This window comes from Chiloscyllium plagiosum, chromosome 14, assembly GCF_004010195.1.
Source record: "Chiloscyllium plagiosum isolate BGI_BamShark_2017 chromosome 14, ASM401019v2, whole genome shotgun sequence".
NCBI lineage: Eukaryota > Metazoa > Chordata > Chondrichthyes > Orectolobiformes > Hemiscylliidae > Chiloscyllium > Chiloscyllium plagiosum.
Window position 1 is genome coordinate 15,544,671 of NC_057723.1, and position 26,086 is coordinate 15,570,756.

The 26,086-nt window shown below is 39.8% G+C and overlaps 1 long non-coding RNA gene across 1 annotated transcript in view; it reads left to right on the plus strand.

Moving 5' to 3' along the window:
- Nucleotides 1-26,086, plus strand: part of LOC122556518 — a 59,994-nt gene that overhangs the window by 17,610 nt on the left and 16,298 nt on the right. Inside the window, exons 2-3 of the long non-coding RNA XR_006313552.1 lie at nt 16,038-16,106; nt 16,341-16,519. This is a non-coding gene — a long non-coding RNA (uncharacterized LOC122556518). The remainder of the gene's footprint in view (nt 1-16,037; nt 16,107-16,340; nt 16,520-26,086) is intronic.

Genomic DNA, 26,086 nt, shown 5'->3' on the forward strand with positions numbered 1-26,086 from the left:
GACGCCCGTCCCCCAAGTCCCTCCTCCCTACCTTTTATCTTAGCCTGCTGGACAAACTTTCCTCATTCCTGAAGAAGGGCTTATGCCCGAAACGTCGATGCTCCTGTTCCCTGGATGCTGCCTGACCTGCTGCACTTTTCAAGCAACACATTTTCAGCCCATACCAATAAATGCCAACATGCCATATGCCTTCTTAACCATCCTCTCAATCTGGGTGGCAACTTTTTAGGAATTTATGCACTTGGACACTGAGATCTCTGTTAATCGACACGGCCAAGAATTTTACCATTAGCTCAGTACTCAGGATTCCTGTTCCTTCTTCCGAAGTGAACTCCTCACTCTTTCCCTCATAGAACTCCATTTGCCACTTCTCAGCCCTGCTCTGCATCTTATCTATGTCCTTCTGTAACCCACAACCTCCTTCGGCATTGTCCACAACTCTGCCTACATTAATGTCATCAGCAAATTTACTAATCCATCCTTCTGTGCCCACCTCCAGATCATTTATAAAAGTGACAAATAGCAGTGGCCCCAAAACAGATCCTTGCGGCATACCACTGGTAACTGAGCTCCAGGATGACCATTTCCCGTCAACCACCACCCTCTGTCTTCTTTCAGCTAGCCAATTTCTGATCCAAACCGCTAAATCACCTTCAATCCCAAAATTCCTTATTTTGTGCAATAGTCTACCATGTGGAATCTTATCAAACATCTTACTGAAGTCCATATACACCACATCAACCACTTTACCTTCACCCACCTGTTTTACCTCCTCAAAGAGCTCAATAAGGTTAGTGAGGCACGACCTACTCTTCAGAAAACAGTGTTGACTATCCCTAATCAAATTATTCCTTGCCAGATGATTATAAATCCTATCTCTTATAACCTTTTCCAAAATCTTACCCACAACCAAAGTAAGGCTCACTGGCCTATAATTACCAGGGTTGTCTGGACTCCCCCTCTTAAACAAGGGAATAACATTTGCTACCCTCCAGTCTTCTGGCACTACACCTGTCGACAATGATGACAGAAAGATTGAAGCCAAACTCTCTGCAATCTCCTCCATCGCTTCCCAAGAACCTGGGGACAAATCCCATCCGGCCCCGGGGTTTTATCCATTTTCAGATCTTCCAAAATTGCTAAAAACTCCTCTGCTCAACCTCAATCCCATCTAATCCTATAGCCTGTATCTTCATATTCTCACTAAAATTGCCCTTTTCTAATGTGAATGCTGACAAAACATATTCATTAAGTGCTTCTCCTATGTCCTCAAATTCCACACACAACTTTCCGCTACTATCTTTGATTGGCCCTAATCTTACTCTAGTCATTCTTTTATTCCTGATATACCAAAAGAAGGCCATACGGTTTTCCTTAATCCTGTCCACCAACAACTTCTCATGTCCCCTCCTGGCTCTTCTTAGTCCTCTCTTTAGAACTTTTCTGGCTAACCTATAACTCTCAAGCCCCTGAACTGAGCCTTCATGCCTCATCCTCACATTAGCCTTTTTCTTCATCTTGACAGAGCTTCAACTTCGTTAGTAAACCATGGCTCCATCTCTCGACAACTACCTTTCTGCCTGATAGGTATATATTTATCAAGGACCTGCAGTAGCTGTTCCACATTTCAAGAGTGTCCATCCCCTGCAGTTTCCTTCCCCATCCTATGCATCCTAAATCTTGCCTAATTGCATTATAATTGCCTTTCCCCCAGTTATACCACTTTCCCTGAGGTATATACCTATCCTTGCCCATTGCTATTGTAAACACAACTGAATTATGGTCACTATTGCCAAAGTGCTCACCTACATCCAAATCTAACATCTGGCCAGGTTCATTCCCCAGTACCAAATCTAATATGGTATTGCCTCTTGTTGGCCTGTATACGTACTATGTCAGAAAACCTGCCTGCACACATTGAACAAAAACTGACCCATCTAAACTACTTGAACTATAATGTTCCCAGTCAATACTGGGGAAGTTCGAGTCCCCCATAACAACCACCCTGTTACTCTCACTTCTATTGAGAATCGACTTTGCTATCCTTTCCTCTACATCCCTGGTACAATTTGTAGGCCTATAGAAAACTCCCAACATAGTGACCTCTCCTTTCCTGTTTCTAACCTTAGCCCAAACTACCTCAGTGGATGAGTCCTCAAACATTATCTCAGCTGCTGTAATACTACCCTTGATTAACAATGCCACACCCCCTCCTCTTTTATCATCCTCTCTGTTCTTGCTGAAACATCTACATTTCAGAATCTGCAACAACTATTCCTGTCCCTCCTCTAGCCATGTCTCTGAAATCCCAGGTACCAACCTATGCTGCAGGTTCACCCACCTTATTTGGACGCTCCTGGCATTGAGGTACACACATTTCAAATCAACATCCTGATTGCCGGTGCCCTCTCATAACCTTGTAAACCCAGCCCTGACCACACTACCTTCAACCTCCTGTACACTTCAGGTTCCCATCCACCTGCTGCATTAGTTTAAACTTCCACAAAGAGCATTAGCAAATATTCCCCCAGGATATTGGTATCCCTCTGGTTCAGGTGAAGACCATCCTGTTAGTAGAGGTCCCACCATCCCCAGAAAGAGCTCCAATTATCCAAGGATCCAAAACCCTCCCTCCTGCACCATTCCTGCAGCCACGTGTTCAGCTCCGCTCTCTCCCTGTTCCTCGCTTCACCAGCACATAGCAGGGCAACAAACCAGAGATAACAACTCTGTTTGTTTTAACTCTAAGCTTCCACCCTAAAATTTCTGCCTTGGATCCCCACCTTTCTTCCAACCAATGTTGTTGGTGTCTATGTGGACCATGACTTGGGGCTGCTTCCCCTGCCCCTCAAGGATCCCGAAAACACGATCAGAAGCACTTGGGAGGCAATGCACCAATCGTGAGTCTCTCCTATTCCCACAAAGTTTCCTCTCTGTCCCCCTGACTGTGGAGTCCTCAATGACTAAAACTCTGTTCCTCTTCCCCTTTCCCCTCTAAGCAACAGGGACAGACTCTGCGCCAGAGACCTGTGCCCCATTGCTTACCCCTAATAAGTCACCCCCCCCAACAGTATCCAAAATGGTATACTTGTTATTGAGGGGAACCACCACAGGAGATCCCTGCACTGCCTGCCAGTTCCCTTTCCATCCCATCTATCTTCTTCACATGGCTATGGAGTAACTACCTCCCTGTAACTCTTCTCAATAACCCCACACCCCTCCTGAATGATCTGAAGTTCATTCAGCTCCAGCTCCCTAACATGGTTCTCGAGGAGCTGGAGTTAGGTGTACTCCCCACAAATGAAGTCAGCAGGGACACTAGAGGTGACTCTTACCTCCCACACACTGCAGGAGGAACTTTCAACTGCCTAACCTCCATTCCCGCTATTCAAAATTCCCAAATACTCTGTTGAAAAAAACCCAAATGAAACACGAAAGAAAACACTTGTCACCTTGCCAACCGACACACAGAACTTCTTTTTTGGTTAGAGGAGGAGGATGGGTGGGACACATTACCTGAGTAGTGTTTCGGGCAAAGCAACCACCCAAATATGTGACTTCGTGACCTCTCCAGCTGCGTCCAGGAAAAAAAACGGAACGAAAAGAAATTTAAACTGTGTACTCACTTATCCCGATAGGCTCTGCTGCTCTCTGGAGACCTCGTGATCTCTCCAACTGCATCCAGGAACTGGCTGGAAATATCATACTTTGTTTTGTTTTGGTTTTTAGAAGGTGGTCTCTCACTGAGACAGAAGGATGCAATGTTGCAGATTGTTTTTTAACATTAAAACGCTAATTTATTAAGCACAAAGAAGAATTGGAATAAAAGTAGAATCAATCAATCTATTTACTTATAAAGTAAAGTCAAAGAATTTTTAGTCATACAGTAAAGTATCCCTTTACAAATTAACAAAATACAACATTCCTTATATAGCACCCAACAACAACATTTATGGAGTACTCACACCAGAATCCCTTGCTCTAGCATGTTGATAGATATAACGTATTTGTGACTTTAACTCTTAGACTGGAGCTTATTCTTAAAACTATCATATGCCTGAATTTGAATGAACTACCTTTTCAGGTTTTTATCCCAATCATTCTAGTCTAGAAATGTCACCAGCTCCTTAGTTTGCTGTCGCCTCCCCTTCTCAGAAGCAGTGTTGGTCACATGCATCTCTATGCAAGGACATCACAGGACTTCCCAGAGTAAAACTGAAACAAATGCCTTTCTGGCTCTACTATGAGTGTTGCCCTTTTGTTTAAAATAAACCTTCCAGTCCAGAAATTTTTAACAGAAACCTTGAAGTATTGTTATCTATCTTTCTGGGTCACAAATTTTGAACCAAGTAACACATTAAGCTGTGAAAAAGTCCCTCACAAACTGTTTTAATAGAAATCATCATGGCTGCAGAAATACTTAAAGTTAATTATTAACCTCAGAGACAGAAAATCTATATGTTACAAACTCAAAATTCAAAACCCAAACTGAAAATAAGTGGTAGTTCAAATATGTAGTGAATCACGCAAGTTACATTGCATTAGGTGCAGAGGTGCACAAACATCTTGCTGCAGAATTTGCATGGCTGGATCTAAAGTAAGAGAAGAGGGGAAAAAACAGACAGCTGCAGATGACTTCCGGGTCTCCACTGTAGCTTTTCATCCAATACTCATCAGGATGGACATACAACCATCTATTAGATGACTATGCTTGAGTATTGTTCGAACTGTACTCACCCTGACAGGAGGAGTGTGTTCCATCACTCTATATTAATGTTTGTTTCAGTATTAACTTACTGTCATGCTTGGTTGATATGTTTAAATAATTTAAGGATCTTTCCCCAATTATCCTTGGTTTTCTACAGTAAAATATGAACTGTTGTAGTGACTTACTAATTTGATCCGTCATCTTTTGCAACACTTGTCTTATAATGAAGCAACACTAGTTAGGCCATCTATAAGTTTATAAATTTTAATAATTACAGCCTAAGGTATAAATTATTACAAAATAGGGAAGGATTACAAAAATTGAAGATATGCTGAAAATAAGATAAGTTGAACGATCCTGTTTTTGTTTGGATTGATCATAAAATGGTAGCTACCTTCCCAAACTGAAGAAAGAAGTCCTGGAAGTTTAAATGGTGACAATAAATGAACTCACTTTCCACTTTTCCAATTAAAAGAAGGTAAATGCATTTCTGCACAGTGAAAAATAATGTAAAAATAATTATTTTCAAGACAAATGCACGTGTGTGTGGGTGTGTGTGGTGTGTGAGAGAGAGAGAAATTGACTGACTGGGAATGGTAGCCATTTCCTATACCACAGTGAGCTTCAGGATACGCATTGCCACTTGAGCCCTCAAACACGATTAAATGGTGCAAGATTGCTGGGACAAGTGAGGAAGCCCCTGTAAACAGGTGTTGGTGTCAAGAGCAGAGCAGGGTGTTTCGCCATGAGTTCCTCCCTTGCTTTTGCTACAAAAGAGAAACTTCTCACCAACCATAACCAACAGAGATTTCCTAGTGGTCACCCATATGTCGTAGCTTCTACCCACTGCTGTTTGAAAGATCTCAATTAACCTTTAGGATGGAAGGGTATTCTTGACTCTTTTGTCCAGACTTATTTAGGCATTTGGGAAGGTGAAAAGCTCTCCAACCCATATATACACCTTTGCTTCATACCCAATAACGCTGTTACTTAGCACAAATCTATTAATTGTGGACTTAAAATTAACAATCACTTGACCATCAGTTGTTATTTGTGAGGAGACTTCTAACTTGCTTTGCATGCAAAAGTGTTTACAAACTTCACTCCTGAAGTGCTTGGCTTTAATTTTTAGACTGTACCCCCTAGTCTATAAAACTTCAGCTCAATCAACTTGTAACATTTCAGATACCAGAAGACCAACCTTAGTTCGTGGAATTTTTCACCTCATAATTTAACCCTTGGAGTCCAAATGTCATTCTGGTTAAGCTGTGCTCACTTCCTGCAAAACCAGTGTCTCCTTTCTAAGCTAAGGTACCCAAATCTTTTCATATCATGCTGTGACTGGTCCAACCAGGGTCTATTGTCTTGTTGATACACAGACCAGCATATCTTTGCTCATATTAATTATATTATGTCATCTGTTCATGATGTTTTACTAAACTATGCACATAGATTTGGACTTATACTTTTGTATCTTTTGGAAAGTATCCTGTTCCATCCTATGAAATCCAGTTGCCACAGTTTTTATGCAATTGGTTTGTAATTGTAATTTGCAGGAATGCAAATGCAATGTTAGCATTCATTTCAAGATGAGTAGAACACAAGAGCAGAGATGTACTGCTGAGGCTGTACAATGATGTGATCAGACTGCATTTGGAATATTGTGAGCGGTTTTGGGCCTCATGTCTAAGAAAGGATATGATGGCCTTGGAAGGAGCCCAAAGGAGGTTCACAAGGATATCCTGGAGATCGAGAGCTTGTCATATGAAGAGTAGTTGAGGATTCTGGGTCTGTAGTTGATGAAGTTTAGAAGGATGACAGGAATCTCATTGAAACTTACAAAATACTGAGAGGCCTGAAGAGAGTGGACGTGGAGAAGATGGTTCCACTAGTAGGAGAGACTAGGAACCGAAGGCACAGCTTCAGAGTGAAAAGACAATTCTTTAGAATTGAGATGAGGAATTTTTCTCAGCCAGTGGGTGAATCTGTTGAACTCATTGCTGCAGAGGACTGTGGACTTTGAGTGTCTTTAGGACAGAATTTGATAGGTTATTGATTAGTAAGGGGTTAAAGGGTTACAGGGAGAAGGTAGAAGAATGAGGTTGACAAACACAGCAGCCATGATTGAATGCTCCTATATCTTATGGTTTTAAGGTCTAATTTTATGTTTCCATTTATGCTGCTTACAATTCTACCTTTCTTTGTGCCTTTGGCAAGCTAGGGGAATATGTGACTTTCTATCTCAACAATTAAGTAATTGATAAGTAGATTGTACACTTGAGGCTGTAACACAGTGCACCTCAAATAGCACTAGTCACATCCCACCCATCCTATCAATTGTTTCAATCCTCAATCCACTGCCACTCAGCCCATCTTCTAACCAAGGCAATAGTTTTGTTCGTAGCCCAATCAATGAAATTTATTATTTGACAAAACCCTTAACTTGGAGTGGTTTCAGACCATTAAAGGAACTTTGTCAACATTGTGAGCTAGAGACTTGATAGTAGAATGAAATGATCTCCCTCTTTGAAGTTAACAAATATTGCTACATGAAATTCTAAATTTAAAATTCCAGAAAATATTTATTTTGGGTTCCTTCAGAAATTAAATTTTAGATGTAACCTCTTAATACATATTTATTACAAGAATCAATTCTGAAGTTCGTTACAATAATGATTATAACATTACGATATATAGGGTAATGGTAGTCAATTCACTGAAAGAGTAACTAACTTAATGGAAGCAAATATTCAACCATGTCTATACTGAACAAGGAGTGTTGACTATATATTCACATAAAGATACGTGTAACATGATAATTCTATTTTAGATCAAACTCAATCTTCAAATCTATCTAGAGGAGAGAAATTCATTGTCTCAGTAGAATTTCTTAGTATATTGATGTGACTTTGTCTCAACTTTATGTCTTGTATGCCTCAACTGTATGTGCCATCATATACATATGTGTAATTTATTTTTAAGTTTGAATGTTTGAATTTTGATTTAACAATTTAAAGCTCTTTCTCCATGCTTGAAGGGTTTAATAATTAACTTACATGTATTTCTATAGCCTTGCAATTTCTTTCAAAATAACCGGTAAAGAGCTATGGGTTTGTAGGTACTTTAACAGATTTTAACACCGAGTGAGGTACACATTATGCATCAGGGTTTCTGTGAGAAACATCTTGATGCATTTTTAATGCTTGGGGGAAAAACATCTCCTGAAAATGAAGGATATTATTTCAATTTCAGTTTGGACATTTTTACAGTGAGATAGAGGAAGATGCTTCTATAAAGCAGTACTTCAGAGAAAGGGAGAAGGTAAAACAATAAAGGAATAGTGCCAGTCCAGAAGTCTGTGGATAATTTCAGAAGAGGTTATTTGAAGCTGAAAATGTTTAAACTAAGGTAGGTGACAGCTACAGAAAAAAAGTCTTCCAGTTTTCTGGACTGAGAGTTGAAATCACAGTCACATTAAGCCTATTGAAGTATTTGAGAAAGTGATTATATTTTTGGTATGAGTATTGTAGAAGAGATACCTTTGGGTACTGTATAGGACTACTTTTGGGATTTGTAAAGGAGCTTTTTTTGGGGTTCGTGGGAGTATATCTCAACTTGTGTTTAAAAATCTTTAAGCTTGTGTTTTAGGTAAATGCTCCACTTTATTCTGTTACACTTTCATTTCTTTTTGCATAATAAATGCCTGTTTTATTATTAAAATCAATTACTCTACATTGCAAACTTATGTTTCAATGAGTGACCACCTTTTTAAAACCAAAACAAATCAAAATTCAATCTATCAAGCCAGATCTCAGTCTAGGATCTGACTTATCTGTTAATAACATCAGCTGGGATTGTAACAACATATCCCATTTTAATTTCTTTCCAGCTCTAAGAAATTTGTCCTTGTCTCTATAGCCTTGTGACAAGCCTTATTGAGCTACAAAAGCATGTTTACCTTTTCATGAATCTTCTCACTTGTTTGTACAGCTTTGCATTGAATTCATGAGGCTCAACTGCTTTTACTGTCTAGGCAAAAGTGAGGACTGCCGATGCTGGAGATTAAGAGTCGAGAGTGTGGTGCTGGAAAAGCACAGCAGGTCAGGTAGCATCCGAGAAGCAGGAGAATCGACGTTTTTGGCAAAAGCCCTTCATCAGGAATCATTCCTGATGAAGGGTTTTTACCCAAAAAGTTGATTCTCCAGCTCCTCGCTTGCTGCCTGACCTGCTGTGCTTTTCTAGCACCACACTCTCAACTGCTTTTACTGTCTGCAGTTCATACAGGTGTTTGGGCTGTCTGCCACTAGTCAAACTGTAAAGGTTTCTCCCACGTTTATTCTACAATGTGCTTACTAACTTCTTGGCAGTGATTCAAGTGCTGAAGTCTGTTTTTTTGTCTTTGTTATCCAAATGAGAATGTTATACTAAAATAATTAGATTTCAATTTCTTCATGAAATGGGTTAATGTTTTAATACTCTACTTTCAGTTCCATGAACTTTGACTTAAACTGAATGTTTCTTTTAAAAAACTTCACTAAATGTCTTCTGGAGGTTCATTTTAATTACATTCTCCTGTCCCCTTCTTTGCAAAATTCAATCAAGTTCTTCCACCTAACACGGTCTTTACAAATCAAGGCTGTCAAAGATTTACAAATGTTGTTGTCCTTCCTGTATCTGGGAGCACACAAGTTCATCAACCTGGCCACTACAGGCCGGTTAGCCTGTCTTTGGTTGTTGGTAAGATTTTAGAAACTATTATTAAGGCTTAGATTGTGGAGTACTTGGGAATGCATAATAAAATAGGGCTGAGTCAGCACAGCTTCGTCGTGGAGAGTTCATGTCTGACAAATATGTTAGAGCTATTTGAGGAGGTAACAAGCAAGTCAGTCAAAGGAGAGTCAGTGCGTGTGTTCTATTTGGATTTCCAAAAGACCTTTGACAAGCTGTTGCACAAGAGGGAAAGATACAAAGCAATGGTGTTAGAGGCAAGGTACTGGCATGGATAGAGGATCTGCTGACTGGCAGAAGGCAGAGAGTGGGGATAGGGAGTCTTTTTGAGGATGGCAACTGGTAATAAGTGGAGTTCCGCAGGAGCCAATATTGGGACAACAGCTATTCACGTTATACATTAATGATTTCAACAAAGGAACTGAGGGCATTGTTGCTAACTTTGCAGATGACGCAAAATTGGTGGAGGAACAAGCGGTGTTGAGGAAATGGGGAGTCTGCAGAAGGACTTTGACAGGATAGCAGATTGGACAAAGAAGTGGCAGATGGAATATAATTTGGGAAAGTGTGAGGTTATACAGTTTGGTTCAGAAGAATAGAGGTTAGATTAGTTTGTAAACAGGGAAAGGTTTCAAAAATCTGAAGCGCAAGGGGACTTGGGAGAACTAGTTCATGACTCCCTTAAGGTTAACATGCAGGTTCAGTTAGGAAGGCAAATACAATGTTAGCATTCATTTCAAGATGGCTACAATACAAGAGCAGGGATGTACTGCTAAGGCTGAATAAACTGTTGGTCAGATCGCATTTGTAATATTGTTAGTAGTTTTGGGTTTTGTAATGAAGGACAGATATGCGGGCCTTGGATGGAGTCTGGAGAAGGTTTACAAATATGATCCTGAGGAAAAAGGGCTTGTCATATGAGGAATGGTTGAGGACTCTGGGTCTGTACTCAGTAGAATTTAGAAGGATGATGAGGGATCTGATTGAAACTTGCAAAATACAAGGCCTGGATAGAGTTGATATAGAAATGATTTTTCTGCTAGTTGGAACGATGAGGTTCTGAGGGTACAGCCTCAGAGTAAAAGGACAGGGTGAGGAGGAATTTCTTCAGCCAGAAGGTGGTGAACCTGTGGAACTGATTGCCACAGAGGGCTGTAGAGGCTAAGTTATTGAGCATATTTAAAACAGGGATACGTCGTATCTGTGCGGACGATGCCACCTTCCAAAACAGCACCGCTGGCATGGCTTCCTTCTTAAATAGCTGTGGTTTCCCACCCACTGTGGCTGACAAGGCCCTGAATTGCACCCGACCTTTCACCTGTGCTTCCACCCTTGCCCCTTCCCATCACTCACATCAGCGTGATCAGATTCACCCTGTCCTCACTTTTCATTCCACCAGCCTCTGCATTCAAAGGATATTCTCCACTATTTCAGACAACTCCAGCAGAACACCACCAAAAAATACATCTTCTCACTCCCCCTAGGACTCCCTCCAGGACAACCTAGTCTATTACTCGACTATTCACACCACCCTCCCCCTTCCTCCATCACTTTCCCATGTAACTGCAGAAGGTGTAACATCTATCCCTTCACCTCCTCCCTGTTCATCATCCAAGGGCCTAAACAGACTTTCCGGGTGAAGCAGCATTTCACCTGTACCTCCTCCAATCTTGTGTATTATATTCGCCATACCTAATGTGGCCTACTCCATATTGCAGGAAGCAAATGCAGACTGAGTGACTACTTTGCAGAACACCTCCGGTCTGTGTGCAAGCATGACCCTGACCTTCTCGTTGCCTTCAATTTAACACAGCATCCTGCTCTTATGCCCACGTGTCTGTCCTCAGCATGCTGCAATACTTCAGTGAGTCACAGCACAAACTGCAGATAAACATCTCATCTTCAAACTCGGCAGTTTACAACCATCTGGGCTCAACATTGAGTTCAACACTTTCAAATTGTGAACCCATTCTTTCCCTTTTAGCTTTTCTTGTTACATTCTCTGTCACCCTCTTGGGATGGTGACTCAGTGGTTAGCACTGCTGCCTCACAGTGCCAAGAACCCAGGTTTGATTCCAGCCTCAGGCAACTGTCTGTGTGGAGTTTGCACATTCTGCTGGTGTCTGCATGGGTTTCCCCCTGCAATCTAAAGATGTGCAGGTTAGGTGAATTGGCTGTGCTAAATTGCCCACAGTGTTCAAGGATGAATAAGTTAGCTGCATTAGTCAGAGGTAAATATAGGGTAGTGGGAATGGTGTTACTCTTCGGAGGGTCGGTGTCGACTTGTTGGGCTGAAAGGCCTATTTCCACACAATACGGATTCCATGATTCTCCCCATCCCATTGGAACTGTCAGTTCTTTCCAGTTTTGCAGTTAGACACATCATTGTTCTCCTATTCTCACATTCCAATCACTTAATCTACACTATCAACATCCTTTCTCCCCCAGCACTCCAATCTCCCCATTCCCACTATTGCAAAAATGTTGCCGCTTCCACACTTCCCGAGCTCTGAGGAACAGTCATTTAGACTTGAAATGTTAGCTTGATTTCTCATCATGAATGCTGCCTGACCCTCTGTAATCTCCAGTTTTTTTTTTGTTTTCAGTTCAGATTCCAGCATCTGTTGTGATTTATTCCTATGTAGACAGGTCCTCGACTGATAAAGGGATCAGCTATTACGGGGAGAAAGCAGGGCAATGGGATTGAGAAACATATCAGCCGTGATCAAATGGTAGAGCAGGCTTGATGGGCCGAATGACCTAATTCTGCTCCTATGTCTTATGGCCTTTCATTGTGAATGATTATCCAGCAAATGTATGCAAGTAAATGTCAAGAGTAGAATTTAAATCCACCTTCTGTCACCAATTCTCACCATCCCCAAAAATTGATTCAAGAAGAAAATCTGTCATCACTTACATGACGTGCATTTGTTGCTCATCCCTAATGACCCTAAGTGACTTGTTAGGTCATTGCAGAGGAAAGTTAAGAATTAATCACTTTCCTGTAGTTAAGAATCATGTGTAGGCTAGAACCAGGAAAGAATGAAGGTTTTGTTCTCAAAAATGACATTGCACAACTAGATGGTTTTTAACAAAAATCAGTGACAGCTTCATGGTCACTGTGAGCCTTCATTTCCAGATTTTATTCATCAAGTTTAAACTCTCCGAAGATTGGATTTGAATCCTGGTCTCCAGGAGATTAGCCTGTGCCTCTAGATTACCATTGTACCCTGTGGTATCATCTTTCTATTTATTTATCAACTTACAGACTCACAGATATTGTGAAAACTTCTCAAATGTGAGATAGATTACTATTTTAAAAATTGCTAGGAATCCTGCAGCAAATAACTCAGTTCCTGTCTCCCCAGAGCTGGTCTATAAGGCACAAGTCAATAGTGTGGTGGAGTACTCCGCACTTGCCTGGATGACTGCAACTACAACAGCATTGAAGACGTTTGATATACCTAAGACAAAGGAACCCACCTGATTGGCACCATATCCCCTAACGTTCACTCCCTTCATCACTAATTCACAATAGCAACAGTTGTACCACCTACAAAATGCATCTTGCTCGAAAGAGTTAATTATAGGTTTTTTTAATAATATGGATTTCTCTGTTCGTCGTAAAATTAAATGAGCAGAATTCTTCAAACATTGTAAACATCTCCAAACAAGAATCTTCTGGTGGGACAGTGAGAATCATGGTGGATTAGCAGTTTGGGAGACAGAAGTGGGGGATGAGATAAATAGATAAGGATTTAAGCAACATGACCAGGGACATCCAAACTAGAATAAGATTCATCAACCCTGTCTGTGTGAATGAAGGTATACAGGAAACATCCGTTTACTGACAAATTTGGAATTTATGGATGTGTCTAAGAGGTGTATAAATTGATGGATTTCCTGTATTCAGCAGGGTTCTGATTCTAGCTAGTGTAAAGTACACATGAATAAATAATCTAATATCTACTGTGAAAGCTACTATAATCAATCATTTGAAGTATGCATAGCATTCCACATCTATGAAACAAAGATCCAAAGAACTGTGGATGCTGGAAATCAGAAACAAAATCAGAAATTGCTGGAAAAACTCAGCAAGTCTGGTAGCATCTATGTAGAGAAAACAGTGTTAATGTTTCAGGTCCAGTGACCCTTTTTCAGAAGGCACCATTTTGAAGAAGGGTCACTGGACCCGAAACATTAATGCTGCTTTCTCTCCACAGATGCTGCCAGACCTGCTGAATTACTCCAGCAAATTTCTGATTTTGATCCCGAATCCATGACCATTTCCACCTAGTAGGGCAGGCAAGCGTAGGAATGCTACCACTTGCAAGTTCTGCTCCAAGCCACTCATCATCCTGACTTGGAAAGCGGTCACTGCTCCTTCAGTGTCATTGGTTCAAAATCATAGAGTTAATCATAGAGTTTGGAGAAGCACATTGGCTCAGTGGTTACCACTGCTGCCTCACAGTGCCAGGGACCTGGGTTCAATTCCAGCATCAGGTGACTGTGTGAGTTTCCTCCGGGTGCTCCGGTTTCCTCACACAATCCAAAGATGTGCAAGTTGGGTATATTGGCCATGCTAAATCACCAATAGCGTTTAGGGTTGTGTAGGTTAGGTACATTAATCAGGGGTAAATGTAGAGTAATACATTAGGGGAATGGGTTTGGTGAGTTACTCTTCAGAGGGTCAGTGTGGAGTTGTTGGGCCAAATGGCCTGTTTCCATGCTGTGACTTCAGTGTCATTGTTTCAAAATTCTGGATCAACCTCCCTAACAACTTTTGAAGGTACCGACAACAAATGGGCTGCAACAATTCTAGAAGACAGATTACCATCACCTTCTCATGGGCAATTAGGGCTGCTAATAAATGATGACCCAGACGAGAAAACCCACATTGCAGGAATGGATAAGAAATGAAAATTTGTGCCAGTGGGCTCATTATAGAGAAATCTTAAACTATGTTGCCCCCATAGTTCAGCAGCAACAATTTTATCAATAACTTATTAAGGTGGATTAAATTGAAACCAGCCAAAAGTTAGATTTGTATGATTTGAGCACGTAACCATTATTTCTACTAGAATGCAGAATGGAGAAGCTGATGGGGTTTTAACCAGGCCAATGCGATGTTTCCTAGGGCAAGAAGTCTTGAACATTTGTATCTTCTGTAATAGCTGGTAGCATTCCTATAAATTATGCTGTACATTTTTATATTTAAAAGTGGTTGTCTCTTGTGGAATTATTAGCCAGGCTGTTTAATACCGCAGTTGTCATTCACCTGTCCATTGCCTGAGGTATTTTCAACTGCATCTTGCTGCTTGCTGATTCCTATACACTGTATGATTGTGCAGCTCAATTTAAGAATGACATCGTCCTTTCAAAAGTTAGGACAATGTTAATAGACTTACAGAATTACTGTGAAATTGGCAAATGATGAAACAGCAAATCATTGCTCAAGGGATGGAGTTTAAAAACAGGAAGGTTTTTTTACTGCAGCTGTATAGGGTCCTGATATGCCCACACCTAGACTACCGTGTGCTGTTTTGGTCTCCTTAACTGAGAAAGGATGTACTGGACCTGGAGGGGGTGCAGAGGAGGTTCACTAGGTTGATTCCGGAGTTGAGAGATGGCTCATGAGGAGAGATTGAATCGACTCGGACTGTACTAATTGGAATTTAGAAGAATGAGGGGGTGGATCTGACAGAGATATGTACAATTATGAAGGGACCAGATAAGATAAAAGCCAGGAGGTTGTTTCCACTCGCAGGTGAAGCTAGAACTAGGGGGCATCACTTCAAAATAAGTGAGGCAGATTTAGGACTGAGTTGAGGAGGAATGTCTTCACCCAAAGGATTGCGATTCTGGGGAAGTCCCTGCCCAGTAAAGCAGTTGAGGCTACCTCATTGAATGTTTTTAAGGCAAAGATAGAAGATTTTTAAACAGTAAAGGAATTAAGGGTTATGGTGGGCAGATGGGTGAGTGGAGATGAGTCCACAAATAGATTAGCCATGATCTCACTGAATGGCGGAGCAGACTCGAGGGGCCAGATGGGCTACTCCTGCTCCTATTTCTTAGGTTCTAATGTGCTTAATAAATATGAGATGGTACATATTAATAAAATGAGTTATGAGGTTATGTACACCTCTGAACATGAGAAAGGACATGAAGGGAAAGCATAAAATTAAAGAACCCAAAGAATGTTAGAAATAAAGCAAAAGGAAAAGAGGTTTTAGACCTCTACTTAGACTCGGGTTTGGTGTCTTTTTACTCTGTAACTGTGATACTGTAATAAGTGTTTAAATAAAGGTGCTAAACCTTTAATGGACTGCTTGTAAGAATTTTATTTCAGACAGTTGAATGATCTCAGGGAAAGAACCAGGGAAGGTTGAGTAGACTGCAGTAAGGAGTCCTCCCTTACCCACCGAAGCTCTTGTGGAGGCTTCGACAAGCATTAGTGTCTCAGTGGGATTGAAGGACTCAGGTATCTACGGGTTATCACCTGCTCCCCTCACCAAACTCCTTATGCAATGTAATACACATGTATCATTGTTGACTTCACCAAGTGCATCCATTGGAATGTCTTGCCTTTGTGTATTCACAGGTTATTAATTTTTTCATATGCTCCAGCAGGAGAGACCACAAAACACGAGCGACAATAACAAGACTGGAGGTGAGCCATTGCAAGCAGTCAGGCTGATAGGGGAGAAAACAAGTGGCTTGCCTGCACTCCTCTCAGTTAAAAATAGGGAGCTCATGGAGAGCTGTTGAAACATAAGAAAATATCTCTGACACATTCGCTGACTCAATTTCAATTCTGACTAAACTTTGAGAAAACTGAATATGGTGATTATCAACATTGCTACTTTGGCACAAATAAACATTATTCCTTTTCTTTGTTTTCCAGGCTGTTCACACACACTAATGTAGGAGGATCACCATGTTAATGATTGTTCGGAGAATTGATTCCTTCTGAGAGTTGATATGTCCAGATGATGAAAGATGGAATGGCTTATCACTTTCCTCACTCCTCATTTGGTTCTCATGGGTTCTTTTGAATTCAGGAAGAATACATTTGCCAATTGAGTAAGTACTTATCGGTTTATGTGTGGATTATGCAAAACCAAACTGACAGGTATCCTTGCCTTTAACAACTGAGCATAAGCAGCTAACAGTGTTAGGGATAGTTGTGGAGAGTTTGAGACCAGTGTGCATTCCAGATTTCCAAATTTTGCTCAGCTGGATATAATTGATGAAGTCAGGGTTGACCTTTGAGGAGGAGAATACTGGAGGGTATCAACAATTTGAGTAGGTGCAATAAGGCCCTAAGATCATGATGTATAGGAACAGAATTAGGCCATTTGGACCATTAACTCAGCTCCACCATTCAATGAGATCATGATAATCCTATAATCCTCAATTCTACATTTTGCCTTAATCCCCGAACTGTTGATTCCCTTACTAATTGAAAATCTCTCTATCTCGTCCTTGAATATAACTAACGACCCAGCTTTTATGGCCCTCTGCTGATAGGTATTCCATAGGTTCAAGACCCTCTGACAGAAAGAATATGTCTTCCTCTTTGTATTTAATGGCTGATCCTTTTCTGTGAGATTATATCTTCTGTCCCTTGACTCTCTCACAACGGGAAGCAACGCCTCCACATCTCAAATAGTCCACATCTACTTACAGGCATGCTGCAAACAGCCGTGAGCTGAGTTGTGTAGACTTTGGGCAGCAATCTTTCTGTCTCCTTAAGTGTCTCACTTGGCCTCTGGGCAAGAGGGTCATCCACCGTCTTCACTGCAACGGGCAAAATGATGGGAAGTAGATGAGACTACAATCCATTGCATTCCCTTGTCAATGTAGAGGAACTTCTCCTCAAAGCCTGGTCAAATGAAGCTCAATGATTTATTTCCTATTACATCTTGCAAAATTGAAAGCACAAAACCATAATGCCATTTATTTTATTTAGAGTAGTGTGTAATTGCTACTCTTCATGATGCCATGGTAATTTTACTTCCTCCCCCTGGATGTTGTGCAATGCTGAGAAACAAATTCTTCATCCATCCGTGTAAGTCCTCTGCAGGACTTATCCCCAGTGACTCCATCTGTCCCAAGCAAAGAACTCACAGAAATCTACCTAGGAATATTAGATAGTGAAATAAAAAAGGGATTATGTCCAGTGAAAGACAGAACTACTTAATAGAAGCAGCTGATGATATTTGATATTCGTACTTCCAACTACTTAACAACCCAGAAGAATAAAGGGAACATATGATGATGCCATTCAGCTCAGTGCTCCATACTGTCCAATCAGAGGAACAGAGAAAGGAAGTGTGTACATGATATTGGTCTATACCAAGTTAATATTTTTGTATAAATTTTAGTTAGTTTATAGATGGCTTGAATGTTTTAAATCTCTGTTGAATGTGACTCTCAGGTTCTGTTTTCAGTTTCCTCTTTATTCAAATAAATGATAGTTTGCTTTTGAAATTGTGAGCCATTGGTTAAATTTAATGCATGGGATTCTGGTATGTTTTAAAGTATTGTGCACTACAGTAAAATAAATTGTATTAGTTAGCGCCTTTCACAATTTCAGCATGGTTCAAAGCTCTCCACTTAACTACTTTTTTTAAGTAGAGAGCTTTGAACCATGCTGAAATTGTGAAAGGCACTAATTAATACATTTTTTTTGTTGTAGTTCACAATACTTTAAAACAAATCATGAGAAATATGGATAGGATAAATAGACAAGGTCTCTTCCCTAGGGTGAGGGGAGTCCAGAACTAGAAGGCATAGGTTTAGGGTGAGATGGGAAAGATATAAAAGAGACCTAAGGGGCAACTTTTTCACGCAGAGAGTGGTAAGTGTACGGAATGATCTGCCAGACGAAGTGGTGGAGGGTGGTACAATTGCAACATTTAAAAGGCATTTGGATGGGTATACGAATAGGAAGGGTTTGGAGGGATATGGACTGGGTGCTGACAGGTGAGACTAGATTGGGTTGGGATATCTGGTCTGCGTGGACGAGTTGGACCAAAGGGTCTGTTTCCATGCCGTTCATCTGTATGACTCAATGGCTCTACTTTTGATGTGTCATCAATATATTGTGCAAAGTAACAGAAGAAACATGGTGGCCAATTTGTAGCCAGAATGTTCTTGCTTGAGAGTGAATATTATCCATGACACTGAGGTGAACCTCTCCATTCTTATTTGAAGATGTTCTGAGATGTTGTCAGGATCTTGGTTTGATGTTGTCCAAAAGACTGTTCCTTCGAGAGTGCAGTGCTGAAGTGTCAGTTTGAGAGATAGACTCAGTTATGGAGAGTGAAATACAACTGTTTTGCACTTGAAAATAAAAATTGCTCATATTATTTTGATTTAATTACAACACTTGTGATCCCAGACAGTACAGTTTCTTTTTGAGATATGTGTGTAAACTGTAGAAGTTGCAGAGTGAATTTTTACTTCAGTATGTCTGCAGTTTACCACCTCTGGCAGTGTGCCCCAACACTTGTTTTTCAGTGCTCCTTTTGCTTTCCAAAAATGTATGATGTGTGAAGAATGTGGCATATCAGCTTTGATCATTTAAACACTGTATGGTGTATAGTGCCAACATGATCTCACCCCAGTGATTTGAAAGGACCCAGGGCAAAAAGACCGTTAAAGGTCATGGCAACCTCCACTTGTCACAACAAGAGCATTTATAAAGCATGAACAGAAATTCTGTCTTGATCTTGAGTAATCAAATGACACATCTATTTTAAGATTTGACTGTTTGTAATGTATAACTGATATAGCATCAGTTATTATTTATGGGGTTCCAAATATTTAATATCCTTTGTGTGTAGGTGCATTTTCTACTTTTACTGCTGATTGCTCTTTTTCTAAGTTTTACACAATCCTCACTATTCTAAACTTTCCAACCAATGGAAATAATTTATCTCTATCCACCTATCATTTCCCTCACAATATATTTAAAACTTTGACCAAATCAACTTTTAACCTTCCACGTTCCAGTTATTTCATGACTGACATATGATTGGATATATACATGCAAGTACAATCCAGAGTTGCAAATTGCACAAAAGAATTTGCTTTCCGAATAATTTTAGACTCTGTTAATTACCAATGGACAATAACTCCCCCCTAGTAAATAGTCCTGAAGATTTCAATGGATATTAATGTAATTAAGTAATTATAATATGCTTATGCATTCCTGCTCCCACAATTATGAAATCCATGATAACAAAAAAAGATATGGAAGACATATTTAAACCTTTGTAGCACAATGGATGAAAGAAATTGTGAGATTGGAGCATTTAATTTAACTTTCATCTGAGTAATTTTGTGAAATATGTTGTATCTCATAAAATATGAGATGAAATTGCTTTATTAAAATTAAATAGCTATGTAAGTAATCAATACATTTCCAAATATCACAAAAGATATAAACAGCAATCTAAGTGCAGATAAAATTAGGAATAATGCTATAGACAAGCATCTAATGTAGGTATGAATTGAAAATATTAAGATTGGTATTTATATCAGCGCAAGAGTGCTGAGCTAAGCTCGAAAAAGGTAGTCAATCTTGTATTTTCTGTTAGAAATAATCATAAGAATGTTTTTGCAATTTAGATAGTTTTATAAAAAGTTCAGTTCTATTTTTTGTAAAGCTAAATTGCTATTTTGAGTCTTCATTACCTACAGTTCAAAACAGATGATAGTCCATCCACTTGAGATTGCTCTCTTAATATGATTACCTTTGGATTGTTCAACAAGATGTTTTAAAATATTTAGGAATTCTGTCATAATTAGTGCAATTAATTTATTGCTAAATTATGCAGTTACATTTTTCATAAGTGCAACACTGATGTAAATGAATAATTTATCTATTATTGACATAAACTAAGAACTTTTACAATCCATTTAACAAAATTAAAATCATACCACATGCTTAATGAATTTTGACATTAGGATACTCTTTTAGCTATTTATAATATTTTTATAAAACATTTCTGAATCATCAGTAATATAATTGAGCTGTTTTTGAGCTAATCTTGAATATGCACCATTCATGGCCACCTACTCGCCAGCTGTTAACAAAACAAAATTCCTTTTTTTAGATCCATCACTTGCTCCTTCCATTCTCCTCCTAACCCAATTTCTCACCAGTCAGCACATCTGAGGCTAATGATTGCCAACATATTCAATAAATGTCTTTTTTTTCTCCAGGCATCATTCTTTAATCAAGGCATTTACCACATTCCCCTCTGTTTTAAAAAATAAAAGGCCTGTTTCTCAACTCTCCCATTTTAAGGAAGCATTTGTCCTTCTCCACCAGTCCTTCTGTTTTAAGGACCTGAAACGGCTTTTAACTCTGAGGTCACTGTGCCCTGATTGAGTCTTTTCCATTTGGATGACATGTAGCCTGGGCCACAAAGGCTACTTTAGTATAAGTCACCAAGATCACCTGAATTGTTTGTAGCACAAAATATTATATTTGATTATCCTCTACCTTTTCTTTTGGTTTATCTGGAGGATGAAGAGTGTGTAAGATAGTTTTCTGAGGGACGAACTTCATGTGTCCCTTTTTGTAACAGTAGCAATGGCTGCATAGATTGTCATGTTACAAAATAAAAAGTTCAAGCTGTCTTCCTTTTAGTTGGATATCATGACCATTTACAACTTGCAGCTCACAAAGAACTATTTGAAATGTTCTGTCAAGTATTGTGAGTCCATACAAATTAATAAAAAGAAAATCTGAGATTATAGATGATTAACCTATGAGTGTAAGTGATGTTTAGTTTGTGAATCATTCCAAGAACAATCATTCCCAGCTTCGATTCCAGCCTCCAGCTGTGTGGAGTTTGCACATTCTCCCCATGTCTGCGTGGGTTTCCTCTGCGTGTTCCGGTTTCCTCCCACAATCCAAAGATGTGCAGGTTAGGTGATTGGCCAGGCTAAATTGCCCATAGTGTTCGGGATGTGTAGGTTAGATGCATTAGTCAGGGGTAAAACATAGGGTAGGGGAATAGGTCTGGGTGGGTTACTTTTTGGAGGGTCGGTGTGGACTTGTTGGACCGAAGGGCCTGTTTCCACACTGTAGGGATTCTAACAAATACTTTGCAACCATTTTACAGTAAAACCCCAATTCATTTGCTCATGGGTCATGGACATTGCTAGACCAACATTTATTGCATTTCCTTGAATGTTCAGAGTGAACAATGTTGCTGAGTTGAGGCCAGACCAAACAAGGATTGTATATTCCCTCCCAATGGATGAACCAAATGGGTTTTTATAACAATTCATAAGGTTAACATTGTTACCATTAGGCTAGCTTTCTAATACCAAATCTTTTTTTTTAAATTGACTTCAAATTGCACTATCTGCCATGGTGGGATTTGAATTTATGACCCCAGTGAAATATCCTCACGTTCTTGAGTGCTATGAGAGTGACATTACCAAAATTCATTGCTGCTCCAGAAGAACAAAAAACAGAAATATATTTTTTAAAAACAATGAATAGGGAAGCAGAGGTATTTTGAAACAAGTTAATGTTCAGTCAGTTAGATTTTACAGAGCAGATTGTGAGAGCATGTGCAAAGACTAAGAGACCATAAATGTTCAAGGAGGTGCTGGCAATCATCTTGATTAGCCAAGCCATTGGTGTTGAATCATGTAGCTTATTCTTACCTTGTATCATTACATGAAAACAAGCAGTACTGTTTGAAGTGATTGCAATCACAAAAGCTTATTATTTGTATGTTGAATGTGCTCTGAAATGAAGCAGTTTATCGATTTGTATCATACCTTGCCTCATTAAGTGCAACTCAGTTCACCTAAAGAAGCACACAGAAGAATGACCCAAGAACTGATATTGTTATAGGGTTTGCAAGTCAACTTCCAAATAAACTTGAAAGTAAAATTATTTGTCTACTTGCAAAATGGGCTAAGACCACTTTCTATCTGAAAAAAGACATGGATTTTGCAGCTAGTTATATAATGCCTGCAATCGATAGTCCACTGCATCTCTTGCAGAGCGAAAGCATTGTTGCATGTGCTGGCTGAGGGTATAAGGTACCGCAAAGGCTGAGGGGTGTTGAACATAAGCAACTCAAGCATTGTGTGAAGGGAAAGTTATTATAAGTGGCACCTATACTGAACATGATAGATTCCTGCAAACTGACTGGATGTTTTAATGAATGTCTGAATTGATAAGAATATTAAACACCTGTCATTATGTTGGCATTTGCTGCCATTGGCAACTTTTATTTCCCCTTATCTAAACTCCTGAGAGGAAAGGGCAGAGGGGTGGGAGTTCCACTTTCACTTCTATTTGAGGAACCTGGGGTGAAACCTCCAGTTGCGATGCAAGCTCTAGCTTCACCATTTCCTGGCTTTCTCTCTCATATTGCGACATGTCCGCCACAAACGCTCCTCAATTTCATTTTGCAGTCAACTTGTGTAAATGTGCCAATCTTTTACGTCTTTTAGCTCAGTCAAGTATGGGCCTTAACTTTAATGGATTGATTTGTAGGAAGTCAGTACAGGGACTTGCAGGTTGCCCTCCAAATGACTTAGAATGTCGATAGGCAGTCCTGATGCTAACCCTTTCACATTCTGGCTGTGGACAAACTAATGGCACCCAGCAGAGCAACTTGAAATATGAAGGAAATCATAATTGCTCAAGACTTGTTCTTATATTGTTATATTAATCTAAGTTGTACAATGCTCCATTAGGTGTGGGTTACCAATATTAACTTGAGAAAGTGGCTAAGATGCATTTCAATGAAGGAAGTCAAACAGAAGGCTAAATGAAGAGTAATGATTTGATCTTATGAAACAGGGAATGTGTGGCATAAATATGCTAAAACAAGTTAAAGTAGAAGTGGGATTTCACTAAGTATGTTTGACATTTGAGTTCTCTTCCTCAAAAGGCAGTGGAAGTGGAGTCTTTGAGTATTTTTAAGGCAGCAGTGGATAGATTCTTGGTAAGCAAGGAGGTGAAAGGTTCCCAGGAGTAGGCACAAAAGTGCAGTTACAATGAGATCAGCTGTGATCTTATTAAACGATGGACCAGGTTTGACGGCCAAGCAGTCTACTCTTTCTTCCAATTTTCATGTTTGTGATCTTTTAAAATGTTATCATCCTAGATGATGGTACTACTGGACAAGCCATATCGCAGAATGAAATCTACCATGATATGTCAAATTAAACATTTTAGCTAACATGGAGGTCATTCATTGAAATTAAACCACGATAACTGCAGTTACTTCAGCCACAGAACAGAAATTTATTGCAGAAAATACAAAAAACAATGAATAGTTATCTTGACATAGAACAAAGAACATTACAGGACAGGAACGACCCTTTGGCCATCCAAGCCTGCACCGATCCATATTCTCTATCTAAATCTGCTGCCTCTTTTCTAAGGATTTGCTTCCTTTGCTTCCTGCCCATTCATGTACCTGCCTACATACGTCTTGAATGATGCTATTGTTCCTGCCCCTACCATCTCCACTGGCAAAGCATTCCAGACCTGTCACCCTCTGCATGAAGAACTTTCCACACATACCTCCCCTCAATTTTTCCCCTCTCACTTTGAACTCGTGACCCCTAGTAATTGAGTCCTCCACTCTGGGAAAAAGCTCCTATTTACCCTGACTACACCTCATGATTTTGTAGGCCTCAATCAGGTCCCCCCTCAACCTCCTTCGTTCCAATGAAAATAATCCTAATCTGCTCAACCTCTCCTCATAGCTAGCACCCTCCATAGCTGGGAACATCCTGAGGAAATTCCTTTAGACCCTCTCCAAAACATCCACATCTTTTAGGTAATGTGGCGACCAGAACTGTATTTCAAATGTGACTGAACCAAAGTCTTATACAACTATAACATGACCTGCCAACTCTTGTACTCAATATCCCGTCCAATGAAGAAAAGCATGCTGTATGCCTTTTTGACCACTCTACTGACCTGCATTGTCACCTTCAGGGTACAATGGACCTGAAAACTCAGATCCCTCTGTATATCAATTTTCTGCAGGACTTTTCCACTTACTGTATATTCACTCCTGAATTGGATCTTCCAATATGCATCACCTTGCATTTGTCTGGATTGAATTCCATCTGCCATTTCTCTGCCCAACTCTCCAATCTGTCTATATCCTGCTGCATTCTCTGACAGTCCCCTTCACTATCTGCTACTCCACCAATCTTAGTCTCATCTGCAAACCTGCTAATGAGGCAACCTACACCTTCCTTCAAAACATTTATGTATATCACAAACAGCAGGGGTCCCAGCACAATCCCTGTGGAACACTACTGGTCACAGGTCTCCATTTTGAGAAGGTCCCTTATAATACTACTTTCTGCCTCCTGTTGCCCAACAAGTTCTCTATCCATCTGGCTAGAACACCCTGGACCCCATGCGACTTCACCTTCTTCATCAGCCTACCATGGGGAACCTTATCAAATGCCTTACTAAAATCCTTGTATGTGACATCTGCATCCCTTCCCTCATAGATAAAATATTGTTATCTAACTTTTTATGCAATTACAAATTTTTTGTTATGATTTCCAGAAAACCAGCTTCTGAATTTTCAATTTCTGAATCATTACCCAATTGTCCTGATACATCTATTTCACATCCTATTCCTTTCACAATATACTTTTGGCTTGACTATCCTCAGTGTAATTATATCTCTTTAAAATATTAACACGACACTCTTGTCTACAGTAGTCATCACCTAATTTATTTCATTGAGTTTCTTTTGGGTAAAATAAGGTCCTTTTAGTTATTCACTAGAGATAGGTAAAAATATTAAAACATGGCCCCTGGCAGGAAAGTTTTGAACTTTGGCGTTTAGTCATTGTTTCCTTAAATATTTGGATTATAAAGTTTGGATCCTGATCTAATTGTATTTCTCTGGGTAATCCATACCTTGTAAATAGCAAAAGAACTAACTTTACCAATGTTATTGTTGAATGTTCTTCAAATGCATTATGGCCTACTCACCTGTTTTCATTAGTTCCTGAAAGCTGAGCTATAAGTCAGAAGCACAGTTTCTAAGCATTGGTTAATCAATTTGTTGTTAGTCAATTTGGGTAGTCCTCTCACCTTGTGTCAATAGATTCGATCAGAAGGATTGAATCCTGTGGACTTATTAGGAAGATTCCTAATGACACACAATAAGAAGGGAATTCCTTTATCCCAGTGATTAGGACATTCTTGACAATAAGCTTTAATTTGATCATCAAACACTATGCAATTTTCCTGATACCTTGAGATTTTGTGTGATAAACAGTAGATGTTAATAGTTTTATTCCCAAATTAGTTATTATTTATTTAAATATTTGGATTATAAAATATGGACCCTGATTTGATTGTATTAGTTAGGGTAGTCCATAGTTGTAAATAGCTGGAAATGTATTGCTGGAAAAGCGCAGCAGGTCAGGCAGCATCCAGGGAACAGGAGAATCGACGTTTCGGGCATAAGCCCTTCTTCAGGAATGAGGAAAGTTTGTCCAGCAGGCTAAGATAAAAGGTAGGGAGGAGGGACTTGGGGGAGGGGCGTCGGAAATGTGATAGGTGGAAAGAAGTCAAGGTGAGGGTGATAGGTCAGACTAGGGTGGGGGCGGAGAGGT